The 16,141-nt window shown below is 38.3% G+C and overlaps 2 protein-coding genes across 2 annotated transcripts in view; both read left to right on the top strand.

Moving 5' to 3' along the window:
- Positions 1-16,141, top strand: part of LOC307144915 (uncharacterized protein) — a 262,913-nt gene that overhangs the window by 208,569 nt on the left and 38,203 nt on the right. The gene's annotated exons all lie outside the window — the stretch shown is intronic.
- LOC307144903 (uncharacterized protein) overlaps positions 1-16,141 on the top strand; it is a 258,364-nt gene that overhangs the window by 225,934 nt on the left and 16,289 nt on the right. The gene's annotated exons all lie outside the window — the stretch shown is intronic.

Raw genomic sequence — 16,141 nt, 5'->3', positions numbered from 1 at the left:
GTATCTTTATGAATAATTCTCATCCTCGCCTTGTAGTCGCTTGGAATTCAAAGGGGAATCGGAAATGTGTTTTTAGACATAAGATGGATGTCCAGATATCGGATATCTGATTTAAAACCACAATTGGAAGGGACTCAGATCGGACACGAAAAAATCGTATCTCGTGGATTTTTGTGTTTATACGTGTGCAACAAATTCCGATCTGTGTCAGATGCAAGTAAAAGATCGTATTTTTTGTGCGAGTGTAAATGTAGCCTAGTTAGTCACATGACAGATTATGAGTTGTGTTGAGCGATAGATATGCAATGAATAAATTAAACCTGGTAAACAATATGAACTAAGCTACCGCAGAATAGTTTTAGGCATACAATCTGGTAGTTTTTCTTAAACATGCTTTTTTATATAACTTTGCTAATATTTTGACACAAAGGTTTACTTAAATCTTCATATATGATTTGCAAATGATTCCTTAGTCTCTAATTTGCACACATTCACACGTTTAATCGACAAACCCTCATCAATATTCTGAACTGATAGTTTACAGTCCTGGGAATATAGAGCTAATTTCTCATAATAACACCACTTTTGAGAAGATAAAGACTAAAATACCATAAAGAAATAATACTGTACAGTATAGTAACAGTTGGCTCTTGTTTCGTTTTTAATTTGCCTGGTTTTTTTTTATTTACTTATGGGAATGTCATGTTTTGAGACCCAATGGAAGCGAATGAAGACAAGCAGCATCCGTTTCAAAAACCTCATAATTTTGCAACTCAAAAGATTCAAAAGAATTTCATGCAAAAATGTGTAAATTTCATAAAGGAAACATTAGTGTGCACTTGAGAAATCACACAGATAAAAGTCTATTCTATTTCATTCCGGTGTTTGAATATTATTGCTTCCTCCTTACTTTTCGAGATCGGCTAATATCTTGTCATTTCTTTGAATGAGCAACTTTCACTGTACCGCGACTTGCCTGTAAGTTAAAATGACCAGCAGAGGCGCTCAGGAACCGAAGCAATGACACACATCCGAGTCTAGGAGAAGAAGAGAAGTGAGCGAGGGAAGGGAACATAAACATGAGAAGTGAAACACAGCCGTTCATTCTGCTCTAAATCTGCTGTTTCAGACTGTGAGTACATTCATTTAATCATTTATCAGAACAAATCTAAATCCAAACGACTAAACGAGTCAGTTCATATAGTGAATCACTCAGAAATTAATCGAAATGAACTGACTCATGTTGTTCATTACGCTCGTGACTGTTTTTTTTTTTCACGTTACAGTTTGTAAAGATTTTGAGAGTTGTGTTTTCATTTTATGAAACCTAGTAAACAGTTTTTAATGCAAGTAAATCATATAAGAGCAACATAAAATCAACTAGAGGAGTTAAATAGTTTCTAAACGACTGTTTGATCAAAACACTTAAAGTTGAATAATTGCGAGTGATTGTAAGTGTGATGATGATCATCTGCTAAATGAGCAACAACGACCACAATTCACTCCTTCAGTCAGTGAAGCTCCCACAGCCGTTCATGAGAGTTTAAATGCTGGGGAATATTCCCATCTTCCCACAGGAGAAGAAGAAGCAAGCAGGAGGAATTACTCCAGGAGAAACTACTGACATACTATTGTAAAGATGGAGATTAAGGAAGAACCCTGCAGAATAAAAGATGAAGATACAGAGGAACAAATAGGTTGGTGTTTTACTTCATTCTCTTTAATGACTGATGAGGAACATTAAGATGAAAACTCACATTTAAACAATATAAAACTAGACAGTTTTAGTAGACTCAGTAGTAAACTAGATTTGTGCTAAATTTGGATTCCCTGATTTTCTTTATTATTTGTTTGTCTCTAACTGAACCCTGGTAATTTAATGTTGGTTTTAGACCTGATGGAAGTGAATGAAGACAAACAGCACCAGGTTCATAAACCTCATAATTTTACAAATGAGGATGGAAACATCATTACACTGACTGAAAAGAATTTCATACAGAAAACTGCTGGAAAAACTGGAGTCAAAGGATCTTTCACTTGCTCTGAGTGTGGAAAGAGTTACATACATAAAACAAACCTTAAGATACACATGAGGATTCACACTGGAGAAAGGCCGTTCTCATGCACTCATTGTGAAAAGAGTTTCTTTCAGATAGGACACTTAAATGAGCACATGAGAATTCACACTGGAGAAAAACCGTTCTCATGCTCTCAGTGTGGAAAGAGTTTCACTCAGAAAAACATTCTCAACAATCATTTGCGTTCCCACTCTGGAGTGAGATCATTCAGCTGTGATCAGTGTGATAAAACATTTGTTTTTGAATCAAACTTTAAAACACATCTTAAAGTTCACACTGGTGTGAAGCCTCATGTCTGTTCATTTTGTGAAAAGAGTTTTACAGTACTGCATTCTTTGAAAGAGCATGAGAGGATTCATACTGGTGTGAAACCTCATTGTTGTTCTCACTGTGGAAAGAGTTTTACTAGATCCAGTAACTTAAAAAAACACCAGCGAGTTCATACTGGAGAGAAACTGTACAAGTGCTCACACTGTGGAAAGAGTTTCACTCGGTCAGGAACCCTGAAAGTTCATGAGAGAGTTCATATTGGAGAGAAGCCGTACAAGTGTTCACACTGTGGAAAGAGTTTCTCTCATTCAGGACACGTGAAAGATCATGAGAGAATTCATACTGGAGAGAAACCGTACAAGTGTTCACACTGTGGAAAGAGTTTCTCTCGTTCAGGAAACCTGAAAGTTCATGAGAGAGTTCATATTGGAGAGAAGCTGCACTAGTGCTCTTCATGTGGGAAGAGTTTCACCAGTTTATCCAATATACACACTCATATGAAAAGCATTGCCTGAAACTGTTAAGTGATAAAAGTTAATGTTTTGATCCATAACTTTCAGGTAAATAAGTTTTATTTTCTCATGTTTTCTACACAATATCGATGGTGAAGCGGTGGATTCTGCAATGTATATCCTTTGAGTGTAGAAATAATGATGAATATTGTCTGAACCTCTCACTGAGAGAAAGTATATAGTATCAGTATGTTTTGGGAACATTTTCAGCAATTGATTTTATCTCTGTATCCCCCTGGTCTTCATTCAACATCTGGTCCTCGGGTCTTAAAGGAGAACTCCGGTCAATTTTAACATTTTTTTGTAAATTTGGAGGGCTGTCAGTACAGAGAACAACGACAAAAATCGGTGTTGCCTACACCGTGTTATCCTCTTTTTAAAATTTGCACCCTGTTGACTTCAATGGGGCAAGTTTTAAACCTGCTTTTAGCCTCTTAACATCCTTGATGTGTCATTACAAGTGCACAGGTCATGTGAGTGATTCCTTCAGAGTGAACACGAGTGAATCTGACTGCAGTAGATGTGAAAGATATGAATAAAAATGATGTTATTTCAGCCAGCGCTCATACCTGTATTTACATCCTGTTTTCGGTCGAAGTCCACAGTAATCGATTGTCGAGTTCGGGCGCATGATCGTACGTACTAAACCTATGCGCGTGAACTCGACAATCGACTACTGTGGGCTTCGACCGAAAACAGGAAGTAAATACAGGTATGAGCGCTGGCTGAAATAACATCATTTTTATTCATATCTTTCACATCTACTGCAGTCAGATTCACCGTGTTCACTCTGAAGGAATCACTCACATTAGCTGTGCACTTGTAATGACACATCAAGGATGTTAAGAGGCTAAAAGCAGGTTTAAATATTGCCCCATTGAAGTCAACAGGGTGCAAATATTAAAAAGAGGATAACACGGTGTAGGCAACACCGATTTTTGTCATTGTTCTCTGTACTGACAGCACTCCAAATTTACAAAAAAATGAGCTCAATGTTAAAATTGACCGGAGTTCTCCTTTAAGTCTGCATTTACACTGCAAGTCTTAACAGATCCGATCTTGACCATATCCTTTTTTTGGCCTGGAAGCTTGATGCCAGTTATTTACTGTAAAATGTTTGCAGTATTATTACCATATTTTCACTTACGGTATACTGTACCATTTACTGTACTTGCATTTACAGTATTGTTACCGTATTGTCAGTTACAGTATTAGTATCAAGTTAATTTATTTATTTAATGTTTACCCCACCCCCCAAAAATCACAATAACTCATGAACATTTGTCCTTATAATATTCTTTTTAATCGTTGAACATTTTGTTTTTAGAAGTACAAATTACACTGAACAAAATTATAAATGCAACACTTTTGTTTTTGCCCCCATTTTTCATGAGCTGAACTCAGAGAACTAAGACTTTTTCTATGTACACAAAAGGCCTATTTTTCTCAAATATTGTTCACAAATCTGTCTAAATCTGTGTTAGTGAGCACTTCTCCTTTGCCGAGATAATCCATCCACCTCACAGGTGTGGCATATCAAGATGCTGATTAGACAGCATGATTATTGCACAGGTGTGCCTTAGGCTGGCCGCAAAAAAGGCCACTCTAAAATGTGTGTTCTCTCATACTGGAGAGAAACCTTATGAGTGCTCTTCATGTCTGAGTTTCACCCGATTATCTACTCTACATAGACATGAGAAAAAGCGTTGCCCGAAGGTGTCTAAGTGAGCAAAGTTTATGTTCTGATAATCGCTTTCAGGTGAATAGTTCAATTTTATCAGGGCTTCTACGCAATATGGATAAGTATGAAATTTGATTTTTAGTGAGTCTGGACAAGTATATATGGAAAAAATACTTTTTTCCTTATTCTGTTTCCCTCTATTCCTAAATAAATTTGTCATACAAGCAGAGTGTTTTCTTTCCTTTTTTTTTTTATTGCAGCAGCAGCAGCCAAAAGGTCTGTGCTTGAGTGGATCTTTTATATGTTTAATGTATCAGTGTTACAAATTCAAGGTGCGCATTTGCATTTACATAAAGGGATTGTTCCCCAAAAATGAAAATTGGGGAGAACATGTCTAGTTCTAGAGACAATTAACTATACTCTTCTTTTTATTATTCACAGAGCTGGAAATTAGGGGTAATGCGGTGGGACGGAGTCGGGGATTAAAGTTCGAGGGGGGACGCCATTCCAGTTCAAATTGGTTAGATTTTTTTTTTTTAGGAAAATGAAAAGGATTTCTATATTGTATTCACTCAATAGCTCTTGAAAGCGATGCAAATTCAGCACAGAAACAGCGCAAAAAATATATAGGCCAATATATAAAAATATATATAAAATATATATATATAGGCTAAATTAATATAAAATTATATTTATTTAGCCAGCGCTCATACCTGTATTTACATCCTGTTTTCGGTCAAAGTCCATAGTAATCGATTGTCGAGTTCACGCGCATTGGTTTAGTACCTATGATCATGCGCGTGAACTCGACAATAGATTACTATGGACTTCGACCGAAAACAGGATGTAAATACAGGTATGTGCGCTGGCTGAATAAACATCATTTTTATTCATATCTTTCACATCTACTGCAATCAGATTCACCCGCGTTCACTCCGAAGGAATCACTCACATGTCCTGTGCACTTGTAATGACACATCAAGGATGTTAAGAGGCTAAAAGCAGGTTTAAAACTTGCCCCATTGAAGTCAACAGGGTGCAAATTTTAAAAAGAGGATAACACGGTGTAGGCAACACCGATTTTTGTCGTTGTTCTCTGTATTGACAGCACTCCAAATGTACAAAAAAATGTCTCCTTTAAGGAGACACACGTGTAGCTGCACGATTAATCCTCTAGTTCTCTAATCATGAACCAGCACTGTGTAGTGCATTTTTAATCAATTCATTCATTGCTTTAGGAGAGGATTAATTTTCTAAACTCATTAAATCATCTTAATCGACAACATGTATGTTAGACCCTATACCGACTAAGCTACTGAAAGAGATGCTTCCAGAGGTCATAGATCCTCTTCTTAAAGGTGCTCTAGGTAACTTTTTAACCTTAACTGAACAGCTTCGGAGTCAGTGGAATGGTTATATTACTTATTTCGGGTTGAATGGTGGTGGTTTCGCACCCCCCTGGTGCCCGAGAGCGGAAAAAACTCACTTGCAACTTTGGGACGCGGGTCGGTGTCAGGAAGTATCGCGTGATATCAGGTCTCGCGATGTAACGAATTGCTTGACGGCACTGCACACGTACACGCCCCTATTCAAGCACCGGCGGGCTAGCTATAAGCAAAGGGCAACGATAGATTGAGTTATGGCTGAGGCTGAGCCTGTAAAAAAGAAGCAGAAAGCTAGGAAATCTTTGTCGGAGGACCAACGAAAGAGGAAACGGGAGACTGACCGAGCAAGAAGTCAGACTCGAGTAAATATATCGGACCGGCTTTTTCAGAATGGTGAGAACTGAGAGAAACAGAAGCCTGCAAAACGGATGCTGATCCTGCTGTTGCACTTGTAAGTTAAGTATCTTTGGAATAAACTGTTTAATATTTAAATTTCAAGTAATTGCGACCTCAGGATGTTTGCTATTGTCTGTAAAGGTTTTTATTATGATCGCTGTCTGTTAGGGGCTTACTAGTACGCTAGATACTATAACTTTGATGTTAGGCATTGTCATAGCAAACACGTTTGATTTCTGTAACGTAGTTGTTTGGCCGTTCCTCTGTCGGTTTTATTTGTGTAACTTACACTCTTATTTTATGTCACTAAGTCAACGCGTCTGATAATAGGCAATATCAGACGCGCAAAATGTTGCACATTTCATGATCGAGCTAGAAAAAACATTCTGATGTTTTCTTAGACAAGCAAAGGTAAACCATCATTCTACCAGATGAACTTATAGACCTTGCTAATATAACTTTAGACAAATATTAGCCTCCGATATATTTTTTTTTTTTTTATGCTCATGCCCATTCTCCCAAAAACAAACAAACAAACAAACACGAAAGCAGTAGTTCGCCTCGTTCATATCGTTCATTCCCGGTAAAAATACTAGTATGCATGACAACACAATAAATAAAAAAATCGCCATCAGTTGGAAAGAAAGTATTGCTTTACTTGCCTCGGTAGACATAACTGGTTTTGAAATAGCGGTTCCTCTGCTCAGCTGGGTTGACAGCTGATCAGCTGGGTTGCTCGTGGCGAGGGGGGAGGGACAACAGTTCGTTTTTACGACAGAGTGTTTGAAAGCATTATACTACCAGACACTAGGGGGAGCTCGTAGAGAAAAAACACTCAGACTTGCATAGTGTCCCTTTAATATCATTAATTCATCTTTGTCTCTAGGATACGTACCAAAAAACTTTAAGCTGGCTATGATTAAACCGCTTGTTAAAAAAACGCAACTTGATCCTACAGAATTAGTCAATTACAGGCCGATCTCGAATCTACCTTTTCTGTCAAAGATACTAGAAAAGGCGGTATCCTCACAACTGTGTTCCTTTTTCGAAAGAAATTATATCTGTGAGGATTTTCAGTCAGGATTTAGACCGTACCATAGTGCTGAGACAGCTCTCATTAGAGTCACAAATGATTTGCTCTTATCATCCGATCGTGGTTGTATCTCTCTATTCGTGTTACTGGATCTTAGTGCTGCATTTTATACCATTGACCACAACATTCTTTTAAATAGAAATTATGTTGGCATTAGTGGAATTGCATTAGCATGGTTTAAATCATACGGATCTGACCGATATCAGTTTGTAGCAGTAAATGAAGAGATGTCATATCGATCAAAAGTATGGCGTACCACAAGGCTCAGTACTAGGACCATTGCTGTTCACTCTGTACATGCTATCCTTCATCATTAATCATTGGTTGGGTCCCCTGGTATGGAGCTCGACAATATGTTTCCACAATTCTCTATTCTTGGCGATGCTGATGATCACTTTTGTTTCATCAAAATGAGCAGTGACTGACTGCTCTTCGCTGCGGGGAGAGCTATTTCATTCCGGCTTTTTGGCTTTTGTTGTACTCGTCGATATAGCTCCTCGCTTGTTCTTATCACTGACTTCTGAGTGATAGAACTAGAACCAATAATTCTATATGGTAGTGAAATTTGGGGGCCAAAACTTAATAATGAATTTGACAAATGGGACAAAACAGTCATAGAATCTTTCCATACCGAGTTCTGTAAGAGCATCCTACAGGTGCAGAGAAAAACACCAAATAACCTGTGCAGAGCAGAGCTCGGCCAATACCCCCTCTTACTAAAAATACAAAAAAGATAAATTAAATTTTACAATCACTTAAAATCAGTTAACCCCCAGACATATCATCACAAAGCCCTAACATACCAGGAGCTGAAACCAGAAAAGAGTCCCCTCAGCCAGCTGGTCCTGAGGCTCTCTGCAGTAACACGTGCCCAACAGCCTCAAGACAGCAACTCAAGCAGACCAAACCAAATCATCAACAAGCAGAAAGAAAAATATATTAAATACTGGAAAGAAACGACCAAAACACAAAGTAAATTACAATGTTATCTGACCCTAAATAGAGAATTCACACTGGCAAATTACCTGAGTACAATAAAATGCCTTAAACTAAGAAAAATGTTGACAACGTACAGACTGAGTGAACACAGCCTGGCCATAGAGAAGGGTCGCCACAGACAGAGCTGGCTACCACAAGAGGAGAGACTCTGCTCCCAGTGTAACAGGGGACAGGTGGAGACAGAGCTGCACTTTCTAACCTCATGCCCCAAATATAATACACTCAGACAAAAACACTTTGCAAACATTTCCCAAATATACCCTGAATTCGAATCCTTGTCAGACACACAGAAACTCCCATATGTACTGGGAGAAATGCCCAAATGTGAAATAATTGCTGCAAAATATGTCTCCTCATGCCATGAAATGAGGACAACCAGTGGAACCTCAGATGGATAAATAATTGTACAAATTTTCAAATAATTATTATTTTGATAATATTATTTATTATTATTATTTTGATTGTTTGATATTTTAGTAATTGTTTATTTATTTATTTTTATTATTATTACTATAAATTTATTCATGCATCTGTTTACTGATTCATTTTATAAATTATTTGTTAAATGCCTATATGTAATGGCCAATGCTTTGGCAATACTGTCAATAAGTCATGCCAATAAAGCTAATTTGAATTGAATTGAATTGATAGATGGCATAGATGTGGGCTGGTTCGTCCTCTTCCATACAGAGACAGCCCACGAACTCTAGCTGTCGCTTGCGGATGGTTACGCTGACTGGACTTTGTTTGGTCAGTCTGTAGAGTTCCTTGTTTGTCATATGGGCGTCTGCTTGTCTAATTCCCAGCATGGTTCACAATTTCTCACAAACACATCCAGTTCTTTCTCTAGAGCTTTCGTTAGAAAGTTGCATTAAAGAGCCGAGTCCTGAATTCTAATGTTGGCTTGGGTCAGGTGGTAAAGGCCACCCATGCGAGAGAGATACGATTTTTGACGTCTTTCTCCATCGATATGATGTAGGATCCAAGATACTTAAATATGTAGACTATTTCAACGTCCTTTCTGTTGATTAGTAGAAGTTGTTCATTTTCACTGGAAGCATTCATTTGCACTTGGACAGTCTTCTCCTCATTTAATTCTAGTCTGACTGTGCCAGCTTTTTGTTGCAGTTGGGTGAGCTGTTGTTGTGCCCTGGTGAGATCATTTTCGAGAAGTGAAATATCGTTGGCAAATGCTAAATCGTTAAGCTTGCGTTCGGCTCTAGATTCTTTGGCTATTTTGCCACCGTCTTTGAGAACTTCTTCCATAATTGCATAATTGGGTCCTGGTGACTTGTTCCACTTAAGATGTTCAGTCGCTCTCACCGCTTCCTCTCACATTGTACTCATTGAAATAGCGATGTCTGAGCTTGGTTATGGAAAGTTGACTGTTTCCACCTGTGCGCTCTTGTTGTTAAAGAGTTTGCAGAAGTACTTGCCCCAGTCGCTGATGAGCTCGGTCTACGAGTTTGGTTGAGAGCCATCAAGCATTCAGACATTTGCGTTTTCTCTAAGATTTTGTCGATTTGAGTCAACATTGTGCGATGCTCTTGTTTTTGGTTTGCCAGTTCGAGAGCTTCTAGTTGAGTGTTGAAATATGCCTCTTTGTCAGTTTCGAAAGTTGTCTTGACACTCGACTGTTTGTTTCTCCCCTGATCTCTCTTTTCCCTCGTTTGATTGCGCTTGAAATCGTCCTTCGACACTTCTTTTTCTGCGATTAGCTGCAACGTTGAACTGCTGCAGCTCGGCTGTTTTGACTTCGATCTTTTGCCCAGGACCTTTTCACTCGCTGCTATCAGCGCAGTGTTGAGTGTGTCTGCTCTTTACTGTATTAGGCTCTGGGCGTTTCCGGTTTGACTCGTCAAGAAGAGCGGCGAATTGATTGCAAAGTTCCAGGTCGAAATTCGCGTGGATGTTAATGTCTTTCAGCTTGTCATTCTGAAAGGTGCACCTGGCGATGGACGAGCTGCTTGCTGTTCTCAGTGCCAGTTTGAATTTGGCACTCACCATCTTGTGGTCTGATCTAATGGCGCAGGTGTTGTAAGCGTGACAGTTTTTGACTTCCACCACTTTAGTGTTGAAGACAATGTGGTCTAGTTGAGCGAAGTCTCCTTTTGGGCTCTTATATGTGCACAGTCTTTTCGGTCGATTTCGGAACCAAGAGTTCACTGGGCGCAGGCTTGAAAACTCGCACATGCTGATTAGCCTTCGACCATTGTCGTTCGAGATTGCGTGGTAGCTGAAGTTGCCTACCACACGCCTACCACTACACATGCGACCCTTAGGAGATATCATTAGGAAGCATGGCATTAGTTTTCACTGTTATTCTGACGATACTCAGCTCTATATTTCTTACCGCCCTGACGAAACTTACCAATTCACAAAATTATAATATTAGTCTCTCTGTTTATCCTGAGGTTTACCGCAGTCCGCCGGAACCAGGCTGTATCCAGATCTGATGAAGGACCTGCGCCTGGACACGACGACAACGCAGTCCTGAAGTGTCAACTAGTCTCTCCCCTGTGAAGGCCTCCTTCCTTTCCCTTTACCTCTGTACAGATAAAACATTGTCGGAATAATCCCGGTTCACGTGGCTACGCGGAAGCGATAAAAATTCTGTATTATAAATTTTAAGGCCAGACAAGTAGTTAGTTGAGGGTTGGTTTGCAAAGAAGGACTACATGCCTGCGTACTTATATATTCAAATGCGCATACCTTAAGACTAAACAAGTAATACGCATGTGCACGCCGTCAGCTTTCTCACAGGTTCACGTTTTTAAAGTTTGCGCAGAGAGAACTTAAGGGTTTTCTGTTAGAACGGTGTCATGTTAGCGGCCCCTAAGTTAATAACTAATAATCGTTGCGACGGAAGTGAATCAGTCAAAACTAACTTTAGCTGGACAATAACTTTATTCTAGAGCTGCTGTAAAGCCAAAACAATCTCTGTTACTTTAATGTCCTATTATCACTCTTAAGCTGCTTTGAAACAATCTGTGTTGTTAAAAGCACTATATAATTAAAGGTGACTTGACTTGACTTCTTCAAAATGAAATATATATGTGCATATAAGGACACTGATACAGCCGTACATCTGATTATGAATGTGACTGCGATGGTAACTTTAAGCTTGTACTTTATAAATTATTATACCTAGTCTCTCATGAAACGTAAACTTGTTACTGACTGGTTTTTCACATTGCAATTTGTGAAGATTATGAGAGTTGTGTTTTCATTTTATGTAATGAAAGCTGGTAAACAGTTTTTAATGCATGTAAATCATACCTAATGTAAGAGCAACATGAAATGAATGATTTGAATTGTTTCTAAATAGTTGTTTGATCAGAACACTTAAAGCTGGATAATTGAGAGTGATTGTAAGTGTGATGATCATCTGCTAAATGAGCAACAACGACCACAATTCACTCCTTCAGTCAGTGAAGCTCCCACAGCCGTTCATGAGAGTTTAAATACTGGGAAATATTCCCATCTTCCCACAGGAGAAGAAGAAGCAAGCAGGAGGAATTACTCCAGGAGAAACTACGGACAAACTATTATAAAGATGGAGATTAAGGAAGAACCCTGCAGAATAAAAGATGAAGATACAGAGGAACAAATAGGTTAGTGTTTTACTTCATTCTCTTTAATCACTGATGAGGAACATTAAGATGAAAACTGACATATAAAAATATATATAAAACTAGACACTAGTAGACTAAATAGTAAACTAGAATTGTGCCAAATTTGGACTCCCTGATTTTCTTTATTATTTGTCTGTCTCTAACTGAAAATAAACAAGAATCGGTACACTGCCAATTCTGCTCCCAAGGAGTTATTAAAATGAGCAACGTTTCGACCCGTTCAATCCTTGGGAGCAGAAGTGGCAGTGTGCTGATTCTTGTTTATTTTCAGTTTGATGCTTCATTTAATCAAGCACCTGCCAAAAGTTTTTTTGGGATGTGCGCACAATTTCTTTTTGAATTCATATTGCTTCTGTCTCTAACTGAACCCTGGTAATTTAATGTTGGTTTTAGACCTGATGGAAGTGAATGAAGACAAACAGCACCAGGTTCATAAACCTCATAATTTTACAAATGAGGATGGAAACATCATTACACTGACTGAAAAGAATTTCACACAGAAAAGTGCTGGAAAAACTGGAGTCAAAGGATCTTTCACTTGCTCTGAGTGTGGAAAGAGTTATATACATAAAACAAACCTTAAGATACACATGAGGATTCACACTGGAGAAAGGCCGTTCTCATGCACTCAGTGTGGAAAGAGTTTCTTTCAGATAGGACACTTAAATGTGCACATGAGAGTTCACACTGGAGAAAAACCATTCACATGCTCTCAGTGTGGAAAGAGTTTCACTCAGAAAAACGTTCTCAGAGATCATCTGCACACTCACTCTGGAGTGAGATCATTCAGCTGTGATCAGTGTGAGAAAACATTTGTTTTTGAATCAAACTTTAAAACACACCTTAAACTTCACACTGGTGTGAAGCCTCATGTCTGTTCATTTTGTGGAAAGAGTTTTACTAGATTCAATAACTTTAAAAAACACCAGAGAGTTCATACTGGAGAGAAACCGTACATGTGTTCACACTGTGGAAAGAGTTTCTCTCAGTTGGGAACCATGAAAGATCATAAGAGAGTTCATACTGGAGAGAAACCGTACAAGTGCTCACACTGTGGAAAGAGTTTCTCTCATTCAGGAAGCTTGAAAGATCATAAGAAAGTTCATATTGGAGAGAAGCTGCACTAGTGCTCTTCATGTGGGAAGAGTTTCACCAGTTTATCCACACACTCATATGAAAAGCATTGCCCGAAGGTGTTAAATGATAAAAGTTAATGTTCTGATCCATAACTTTCTGGTAAATAAGTTTGATTTTCTCATGGTTCCTACACAATATCGATGGTGAAGGGGTGGATTCTGCAATGTATATCCTTTGAGTGATTTTTAATGAGTGATTTGTAATCAAGTTATTAATCAATGTTTATCCTTATAAATATTAAATTATTTAAATGACTTCTTCAAGCTTATGAGATTAACATTGTTATGGAATTACATGTCTGTTCGCTGGAAGATGCTTTCTCCATGTTTGTGAGAGAGACACCCAACATGTGTTAACACTGACTCTTCTAGGTCACCGGGGTCGTCTACATGACCAGTTCTTATTTAAAGCATTTACTTTACTTTTCATCTCCAATCTCTAGAGAATAATGATGAATATTGTCTGAACCTCTCACTGAGAGAAAGTATATAGTATCAGTATGTTTTGGGAACATTTTCTGCAATTGATTTTATCCTCCTGGTCTTCAGTCATCATCTGGTCCTCGGGTCTTAACTGTAAATTCCCCTACAATCTACAAAAGAAAATTAGTTATACAGGTTTGATATGACATGAGAGAGTGTAAATGATGACAGAATTTTTATTTTTGGGTGAACTATCACTTTAATACCCATTATAAACCCATTAATCTAATGGCATTATTTATGTAATTGTAATTGGAGTGTAAATGCATTCATGCCTCTGAGCTGCTATAAAGCTCAGAGGCATGTATTCTTCTACTTTTTCACTTTGGCATTTGATCATTCATGAGTGCTGTGCTAGTGGTGTAATAGGTTATTATTAATGCCACTTAGATTATGAGGTTGTCTATGGTAATGTTTAGAATTGAAATGTGTTTTTATGATTATCTTACCCTTTGTACAGCACTGTGGTCAACTTCTGTTGAATTATTATTATGTGCTTTATAAATAAATTGAACATTGAACATATTAAGCGTCTGTAAATGTATCTAATTACCAATTCAGATGCAGCTTCTGAAAAAAATCATGGTCATTGTAGCCTAAAACTTGTGTGATAAATTCTATGTTGAATGAAATAAGATATTTCTTTCTAAAGCTACTTTTTATTATGTATATTTGTTGAGAAGTTGTATGTCCCTAAGCTTCAAGGTGCAAAGCATGTGCCACACCCCTCTTAGCTTGTTAATTTTCCTATTAACTTCTAGCTCCACCCACCTGATCTCAAGAAATTAGGACACTATCAGGCTTTTTAACGGCACCTGTGCCCACAGCACTTTCCTTCTGGTGCACATGGATGCACTGTGTAGTAGAGGACCGAGTTCTTTCTCCTTTCTTTGTTTTTTCCTGCGTGTGCGTAATTGACCATAAACCACACACACACACCGCTACATACACACACATCCAATACCTGATTTGGAAGGAAAATAAAGACCTTAACACCTGAGTGACTAGACTGGACCTGTTCTTACCGACAGCCCCATTGGCTTCAAGCTAGCTACCTAAGCATCCTCTTACTCCTTTTCATGGTCCTTCGAGCCGGAGCTCATTGATGATCAGTGGATATGTCTAGTCACTCCCTGCTCTCATTGTCTCAGCATGAGCGCCCCCGTCGCCAAGCCCAGCTCCCCACACGTTATGATGATTTCATCCTGCATCATCATCAGCGGTCACAACCTACAACAGAAGCACCAGAACAACAACTGCTTCATCCTGCAGATATTTCTGGTACTGGTCCTCATTATCAACCCTGGAAAGAGGATGAGCCTGAGGAAGAGCAAGAGGAGTTGGAATTGTCCACGGAGGGAGACATCAGGAGGACATTCCACACCCTTACTCACCTGTTCTATCTGAGAGAGTGCAAAGCCCCATGTTGAACACCCACATACCTCTCCAATAGCTCCCATTCCTGATACTCAGACTGCACTCCTACAGAAATTGGTAGAAGAATTAAGAAATCAGTGTAGATTAATCAGCAGTGCATGCTTTTAACGTGCTTGCGCTGTGACGCAAGAGTGAGTGGCGTACGGAATTGCTAAAATCTCACTTAAACCAGCGACTCACGTCTTCAGGCCCGTATCTGGATGCTCGCTTCAGATTCCTTTTGCTCTCTCACTCTTTTGGGATTCCCTCATGTACCCGTGGGTGCATTAACATGCTTGCGCTGTGACACAAGTGTGTGCGGTGTATTTGGATTTTATGGGATTGTGGTAATAATTGGATAATAATTGCAACTATTGTTAAACATTATGTAAAACATTAGATGTTTTAATTGGTAATAATTGCATACCTAACTGGCCATTCTTTTTATTCTTTATTTTATTTTAAAAGGGACAATGCACATTTTCTTTACTAGTCTTCAGACAAGTCTTCAGATTAACATTTTTTAAAGTATAAAAAGATTTCATTGCTTTTCTTTTCAAGTTATTTTGGGACCCTTGTCCGAACGTGAGAGTGGCTGCCATTAACTGCCATTCTATCTAATAATTCTAATCTATCTATAAACTACTTTAAACTTCAAGCTTTTAAAACTCTATTTCTTTCTTTCTTACTAATATTTCTTTCTTTCATTCTAACTCCAAACTAAATTCAAATTTTGACAGTTGGAAAGGCCCATTAGCTGCCATTCTATGTACTATTTCTGTTAGTTCCCAGCATGCTTTGCATATGTTAAAATTAAGTGTTTTTTTAAGGTTTTTTTTAGAAAAGATTAGAAAAATTAGAAAAGGGGAGGCCTTGATAGTGTGCAATTGTGTTTAATTTTCAATTACATTGGAATTATTAGAACCATTTAAATTACAGTGGGTTACCATTGTGGAGAAGAGTTGAGCATTTTGTTTGCTATAAAATAAATAAATGATCAAAATCTGGCACTGACTGGTATCATTTATAAACTGCTGGTGGGGGAAAGTGTTAATAA

Source organism: Squalius cephalus (assembly GCF_949319135.1).
Source record: "Squalius cephalus genome assembly, chromosome: 17".
NCBI classification, from domain to species: domain Eukaryota; kingdom Metazoa; phylum Chordata; class Actinopteri; order Cypriniformes; family Leuciscidae; genus Squalius; species Squalius cephalus.
Note: the sequence above shows the minus strand (reverse complement) of the source record. Positions and strands in the feature narration are given on the sequence as shown.